General features: G+C 35.7%; 1 long non-coding RNA gene across 1 annotated transcript; it reads right to left on the bottom strand.

The window, feature by feature from the left end:
* Positions 1 to 2,299: 2,299 nt before the first annotated feature.
* Positions 2,300 to 7,916, bottom strand: LOC113100018 (uncharacterized). The gene is made up of 3 exons (XR_003289548.1): positions 7,856 to 7,916; positions 3,984 to 4,157; positions 2,300 to 3,899 (listed from the first exon to the last, which is right to left on the bottom strand). It is a non-coding gene; the product is annotated as an uncharacterized LOC113100018 (long non-coding RNA).
* Positions 7,917 to 8,633: the final 717 nt, after the last annotated feature.

The raw sequence follows: 8,633 nt of genomic DNA on the forward strand, positions 1-8,633 counted from the left end.
CTGGAAAGGCGCTATATAAATAAAACTTATTATTATTATTATTATTATTATTCATACTAATGGTGTGTAAAGAGATAACGTTAATTAGTTTTGCTGACATGCTTTCTTGAGCTAATTTAAGAAGTTTAAAAGAGTTGAAGACATGGTAAACGACACGTTTAAAATGTAGAGTGTCACATGTGAATATTGTATGCAATATACAGTACATAGTAGTATTAATGTGTAATTCAAGTTTCTATTGAAATTATTTGTTTAATTGATGGAAACCGTACCTGTTGAGAAGCTGTGAGTAATTCTATATATTTTTTCCATATATTGTGTTTTTCTCTAAAAGAGATATGTTGTTATACGTTTTATATGACATGAGAATGCAGAATTATTTGCATTAATGTGAGACAATACAGAGACTCAGAAGATATTGCAGCAGCTCCGTGTCCTGTGTCTTTTATTGACTGTATATCTCCCCTAACCAGGCGGTTAGGGTACTACATAAATTCATGTTTAAATGTAAAATTGTGACTCAAAGCACACTTCGTAATTAACCTCTGCTGCATTTTGAATAAAAAATAACATTTAAAAACAAATACTACTGAGATTAATATATTGATGCTATATCCCATGTAACGTGACTACAAACTAAACCAACGGTGTACTAGAACTGTGGTCCTGAAACTGCAGCCATCGCTATATTGTCCAGTACGGTAGGTGGCGCTGTCACGAAAAACGGGTCCTAGAACTGCGGTCCTAGATCTGTGGTCCTGAATCTGCAGCCTCCAGTTGTGCAGGAACATACTATTGGGGATATTTCTTGAGACGAGGGAAAAAAAGATCGGGGGTCCGTCTCCGTGTGGACGGGGCCGAAGAAGTAACGGATACTTACGGTCATGGATAGAAATGTAGCGGAGTAAAGAGTACAATATTTGCCTCTCAAATGTAGTTGAGTAAAGTCATGATTACTCCCCAAAAATGATACTCGAGTAAAGTACAGATCCCTCAAAATTGTACTTCAGTACTGTACTCAAGTAAATGTACTCCGTTACTGTCCGGCTCTGTATATCATGTTAATATATTGCCATAGTTAAATTCCATAACATGCCAATTACATGTGATACCAATTTCACGTGTTCGCACATACATAAGTTCTTGCATAATTTTTTTCGTTAATTCTTTTTGCCTTGATAATAGAAAATATGAGTTATCTCAAAAATGAGATCTGAGCACTGATCTATATTATAGACAATATTTGATATAATGATATAAATATCTATAATGATCTATATTATAGATCAGTGGATATGAGCTACAAAATGACCAGATCCTGCCATTAGCTTTATAGAAGACATATCTTGTATGTATAGGGCTTATATCCTGTATATGCAAATATATGCACCTCAATTTTGCCTATATGTGGCATATATACGCATATATGCAGCACATATATTATCATATATGTGCATATATGCAGCATATATGTGCATATACACTGCATATAGGTTTCATATATGCGCATATATCCACATATAGGTTCTTTCCATGTGGGTACAAATTCAGTTGACGCGTGAACTTGACATAACAAAGCCTTAATTTTTATTTTTCTTCTGACACACGACTATAAAACACTTCTATATATCCACTCAAAACATCGTATATGCTGTATGTTTTTATCGATAAAATGAGTCTAACATTTATTTAGTGTCTCTTACCTGACTCATGAACTTGATATGATGTTTCTCCCGTGAAGTCACTCAGGCTCGTGCAAGTGCAGAATGATCTCAGTGTTGGTTGGATTAGTTTTTATTAATTTAGTCAACATTAGCATAACTCACTGTTGACTGGATTTGAAAATAACAGTTCATTCAACGTTTTTTAAATCTATTTGTGTAATATAATATGTCCTCTCCACTAAATCCAAGTTATAAAATTGGCTCAACTTAAATATTTTTGCCCTTGCAATATTTTGTTTATTGGAGTTTATACAGTGTGGGTTACTAACATTCTTTAACACATTTTCTTTTGTGTTCAACAAAAGAGAGAAACTCATTCAGAAAGAGAAAAGAGTGTCAGGGACATATTCACACAAAACATGGATAGGTTACAAATAAATGTCATGGTGATGTAGTTTTCCTGCTAGAAAACATTAAAAACAGCGTTCACCTGGTAGATGTGTGTTGAATGAAAAACGTTCTTTTCTCAAAATAAACAAATAAAAATCAAGTAAAATAAATATAAATAACTCTAAAATGACCATCACCATTTCTCTAACTCTGTCAAATCCTTGAGAGGGAGTGAAAGGTGATGAGTAGAGATTGGTAGCTGCTGTCTCATGAAACCCCAGACCTCCAGACAGAGCTCTTTCACTTTGGACACAGTATTACAGTCATTTTACAATCAAAATCATGATCAGCATGCTCATGCTGTCACACGCAGTGTTCAAATACAAACATTACACTCTCACAATCAGATCTGTTAGGGTTTGGTGGAAAAACAAACTGAGATTTAATATATTTAAGGAAAGTCCTTGCCTTGGCCGTTGGTCTGTGCACAACACACATTCATCGTTCCTGTCTTTAAAAAAAAAAAACATTATTAAAGACAACAATGCATTTACCAATTATTATAGACAGCCGTTACATTCTCCCCGCTCTGCAGTGTTGCACAGCTTTGCTACACAGATTTTGATAGTTAGCTATTGATCAGACGGTGTGCCAAAGCAACAAAGGCTCTGCCTCAGTACAGTTAAGCCATTCATAATCTGGCTGTTTAATGAAGAGAAAGAGATCAAATGTAGTAGAAATAAACATGTTAAGAATCAATAGAAGCGGAGGACAATTATTATGAAATATGTGCCATTTTTCAGATTTCAGTATTAAAAAAAAATACTAATTATTGGAAGATACCCTGATTTTCAGACACAAAAGTCAGTTTTTGCTCCATCAGAAAGAAATGAGAACAAACAGCAAAACCGCTGAATCGTTTGCAAAGTTAGTTGAATCAGATTTTTAAACGACTCAGTTGATTCAACTCACTCATTAAACAGTCACTTGCTGCCACCTACTGGCAGGTGTAGTTTCATATTTAAAAAAGTGTAACGAGTCCAATGAAGGCAAGCGTTGTGAGAACCCAAGTGCAGTTTATTTACAGAGTGATCCAAAATCCAAACAATAAACAAACAATAAACAAAGACTTGACTTGAACAGACTTGACTAGACTAGACATGAACAGACTAGACTCACCAACAGCAGGATACAACATTAATACATGACAAGGGACAGTGGCCAAAACATGAGTACTTATAGCAGACAATGAACAAACCAATGAGCAAACAGAACTGATAATCACATGACAAGACAATAAACCAATCAGAACACGACACATCCACAAGGGAGAGATACATGAGGGCAAGGGAAGTATGACACACAGCAAGAAACAAACTACAAAATAAGAGACATGAAAACAAGAACATGAAACAAAACCCAAACACCACATTACAAAAAGTATCTTATTTCATTTTTGCAATCATTAAATATTTCTATATTACAATGTTATATTTAAACATAACATTTATTCACAATCCATCTATGAATTTAGTTGATAGTGATTTCATTTGATTGTTAATAGCCAGCATGTCTTTTTATTTGATTATTATAATTTTTATTATTATTATTGTGAATAAACAAAAAAAGTAAACCCTGTGCAGTTTAAAACAATACCTTATTCTTATCTGTACGATCAAAAATGATCAAAGTATTTTTAGTTCTGTTCGCGGTCATCAAGAAAATATTACACAGACCGCACTGATGCTTCGACCCCAGGGGGTTAATGTCCAGGTGACAGTCTTGTTCAAGACGTGTTGTTTTGATTCAGTTGTTTGGAGCTTGTGGAGTTTCTACTGTCAAATACTGTACAATAAAGAGAAAGATAAAATACACTAAGATCTGCTTTAATACAAGATGATAAATGAAAGCATTGACTCAATAACTTACAGTAGTTTCTTCAGTTTACAGTGTGGATCCTCCAGTAGAGCAGAGAGCAGCTTCACTCCTGAGTCTCCTGGTGTATTACCTCTCAGATCCAGTTCTGTCAGGTGTGAGGAGTTTGATCTCAGAGCTGAAATCAGAGCAGCACAGCCTTTCTCTCCAATACTGCAGCCCCTCAGCCTGCAGAGAGTGAAGAACATGAATGATCTCTGAGACTGTGTTTAAGATTTAGAGTAAGAGTGTGTTTGTGTGTGTTTGTATGAGCTCTACTTTTTCTACACACCAGGATCAGCGCGATAGAGATTTTAACTTGCCAGCAGCTAAAACATTAATTTAAATGCACTCTACCCACATGATTCATGATTGTGATGCTGAACTAGTTTGTAATATCATATAGGTGATAATGTTAAAATAAGAGTAACTTTTTAGTATAACTATGACATATATTTTACTTGCGGTTCAGTTCACTTAATTTGGATTGAGTTTAAATATTATTGTAGCTCTATGTTTAATCTGACTCAAATTTTCAAGTGATTATTATTAAATTCAGAATGTGTTTCTAATTAGTAACTAATCGCAAATATTGGATACAATTAATTTAGGTATTTTATTATTCTGGACATCCTTTTCATTTGTAAGTCTTATGGCTCTTACTTCTGGTCTCAGTTCCTTCCAGCTATTTTTAACTGTACAAAACAGCTTGTTCTGCTGCTTGATATTACAAATTGGTGTGTCTTACCATATTATTTTAATGTATTATCTTAATTATGAACACACTGGTTTGTTGTGCAAGGTGGATACTTTCAGTTATTGATTCATCAGAGACCCGTTGTCACATTTGAGTCTCACACCGACCGGAAGTCATGGATCTCACTTTTACAAACTCTCCGGTCTGAACTGAACAGATTCACTACAAGGTTAACTTATACCTTCATAAGAAGGTTAACTTATATCTTTAAATCACTCATCTACTGCTTGCTCAGAACAAAAATGTAGTTTGTTAGTCACTTCAGCACAACTTGCTAAGTTAGTGCTAGACAGAAATCAAAAGGTCTCTGATGATGTTCCTGCTGCTCCATTCATCCATGAGCCTTTAGTCTGTTCTGTCCTGGACACAGATTTGAGGAAACATCAGCCTCCACATGATCTACTAGTCACGATGAGTTCAGAAGAGATCAGAATAAATTAAATCTAATGTTTTATTTGTCAGGTAAGAATGTATCATACTAACTACATAATTTAAAAATAAGACTCCAGTTCAGAGATAATAAATACATAACATCAGTTGCTCAAAGATGAATCTAAGAGTGAGAGCTGCAGACCTGACAGCATAAAAAGTAGCATTTATTAATGCTGTTCTTCTTATATAAATACTCCTCAAACAGAATAAAATGTTCAAGACTTGGTGCTACAGTATGTAGAAAAACACTACAGTGCTGGTTTTATACAAGGCTCCATCAAAATATTGCAATGAGTACATGTAAATCTGTTATACATGGATTGGAGAAAGATGGTCAGTCTGTCATTTTTGTAATTATGTATCTGTATCTTTAATTTAGTGTATTACAATAACAATGTAAAGTCTCCAAAGAGCTGTAAAATTAAAGTAAACTACAGGCAAATGTGCTGCCAGTATTTTAATTTAAAGGACAATTTTCATTACACTGTAATTCTATGAGCAGGAAATATAATTCTATAATTCTATAAGCAGCATATATACAGTCTTGTTCAAAATAATAGCAGTACAATGTGACTAACCAGAATAATCAAGGTTTTTAGTATATTTTTTATTGCTACGTGGCAAACAAGTTACCAGTAGGTTCAGTAGATTGTCAGAAAACAAACAAGACCCAGCATTCATGATATGCACGCTCTTAAGGCTGTGCAATTGGGCAATTAGTTGAAAGGGGTGTGTTCAAAAAAATAGCAGTGTCTACCTTTGACTGTACAAACTCAAAACTATTTTGTACAAACATTTTTTTTTTTCTGGGATTTAGCAATCCTGTGAATCACTAAACTAATATTTAGTTGTATGACCACAGTTTTTTAAAACTGCTTGACATCTGTGTGGCATGGAGTCAACCAACTTGTGGCACCTCTCAGCTGTTATTCCACTCCATGATTCTTTAACAACATTCCACAATTCATTCACATTTCTTGGTTTTGCTTCAGAAACAGCATTTTTGATATCACCCCACAAGTTCTCAATTGGATTAAGGTCTGGAGATTGGGCTGGCCACTCCATAACATTAATTTTGTTGGTTTGGAACCAAGACTTTGCCCGTTTACTAGTGTATTTTGGGTCATTGTCTTGTTGAAACAACCATTTCAAGGGCATGTCCTCTTCAGCATAGGGCAACATGACCTCTTCAAGTATTTTAACATATGCAAACTGATCCATGATCCCTGGTATGCGATAAATAGGCCCAACACCATAGTAGGAGAAACATGCCCATATCATGATGCTTGCACCTCCATGCTTCACTGTCTTCACTGTGTACTGTGGCTTGAATTCAGAGTTTGGGGGTCGTCTCACAAACTGCCTGTGGCCCTTGGACCCAAAAAGAACAATTTTACTCTCATCAGTCCACAAAATGTTCCTCCATTTCTCTTTAGGCCAGTTGATGTGTTCTTTGGCAAATTGTAACCTCTTCTGCACATGCCTTTTTTTTAACAGAGGGACTTTGCGGGGGATTCTTGAAAATAGATTAGCTTCACACAGACGTCTTCTAACTGTCACAGTACTTACAGGTAACTCCAGACTGTCTTTGATCATCCTGGAGGTGATCATTGGCTGAGCCTTTGCCATTCTGGTTATTCTTCTATCCATTTTGATGGTTGTCTTCCGTTTTCTTCCACGTCTCTCTGGTTTTGCTCTCCATTTTAAGGCATTGGAGATCATTTTAGCTGAACAGCCTATCATTTTTTGCACCTCTTTATAGGTTTTCCCCTCTCTAATCAACTTTTTAATCAAAGTACGCTGTTCTTCTGAACAATGTCTTGAACGACCCATTTTCCTCAGCTTTCAAATGCATGTTCAACAAGTGTTGGCTTCATCCTTAAATAGGGGCCACCTGATTCACACCTGTTTCTTCACAAAATTGATGACCTCAGTGATTGAATGCCACACTGCTATTTTTTTGAACACACCCCTTTCAACTAATTCAACTAATTGCCCAATTGCACAGCCTTAAGAGCGTGCATATCATGAATGCTGGGTCTCATTTGTTTTCTGAGAATCTACTGAACCTACTGGTAACTTGTTTGCCACGTAGCAATAAAAAAATATACGAAAAACCTTGATTATTCTGGTTAGTCACATTGTACTGCTATTATTTTGAACAAGACTGTATATAGTACTTTATATGTGAAGCTACTTCCAATTAATTACTGCAAATTTATATAATTTTGGCTCACACTTATGTACTTTGTTGTTCAGTGGTCTAAAAGTGTATATACCAACATTCAAATGTTTTGGGCACATTCAGTATAATCATTGTATTTGAAAATTTACATTTTGATGTTTAAATGATTTGTTCACCCTACAATATAAACAATATAATTTTCTTCCCTCCATGTTGTTCCTAACCTGTATGAGCTTCTTTCTTCTGTGAAACACAAAACATGATATTTTTAATATTGTTGGCAAACAAAGTTTGGGCACCATTGCTTTCCATTGAGTGGACAAAAACATTTCTCAAAATATCTTCAGAAATATTTTCCAGAAATAAAGTCATACTGTTTTGAAATGCCTTTAAGAAAAGTAAAGTGATGACATAATTTTCATTTTTGTGTGAAATATCCCTTTAACATGAAATGTTTTTGTTTGGCAGTATTTTCACACAGTTTGTTGTGTTCAGTAATATAACAACACTCACTGTAGTTTCTCCAGTTTACAGTGTGGATCCTCCAGTAGAGCAGAGAGCAGCTTTACTCCTGAGTCTCCTGGTGTATTAACATTCAGACCCAGTTCTGTCAGGTGTGAGGGGTTTGATCTCAGAGCTGAAATCAGAGCAGCACAGCCTTCCTCTCCAATACCACATCCACTCAGCCTGCAGAGAGAGAAGGACATGAATGATCTCTGAGACTGTGTTTAAGATTTAGTGTGAGAGTGTGTGTGTGTTTGTATGAGCTCTACTTTTTCTACACACCAGGATCACTGCTATAGAGATTTTAACTTGCCAGCAAAAGCACAAGCTAACTCTACTCACATGATTCCTGATACTGAACTAGTTTATCATTATCATTCTTCAAACCTTTTGTAGTATTATACATGCAATAATGTTAAAATATTAAGAATAACATTACGGACTTCCGGTAAAATGGCTGCGTGAGAAGTCGTAAAGTTCTCTGCTCCGCACGTTTCTTGTTTAATTATCGACTTATTCAGCACTTCTTCGGTGACATCGTTTGAAATACTATTCACGACCCTCAGTAGGAAACATGCCGAGAAACAACGCTAAAAAGATGGCCGATATTACTGAGGTTGCTGGCGAAATTCAGAGTGTGGACGGGGCCGCCTCGAGTCAGGGGGATATCAGGGAACTCCTTGGCGGGATTAGATCTGAGGTAGCGGCGCAGCTTAAATCAACTATCTCTGCGGTGAAAACTTCATTATTAGAGCAAGAACAGAAACTGAAGGATGTGGAAGAGTCC

This window comes from Carassius auratus, unplaced genomic scaffold, assembly GCF_003368295.1.
Source record: "Carassius auratus strain Wakin unplaced genomic scaffold, ASM336829v1 scaf_tig00217103, whole genome shotgun sequence".
In the NCBI taxonomy this organism is placed as follows: Eukaryota; Metazoa; Chordata; class Actinopteri; order Cypriniformes; family Cyprinidae; genus Carassius; species Carassius auratus.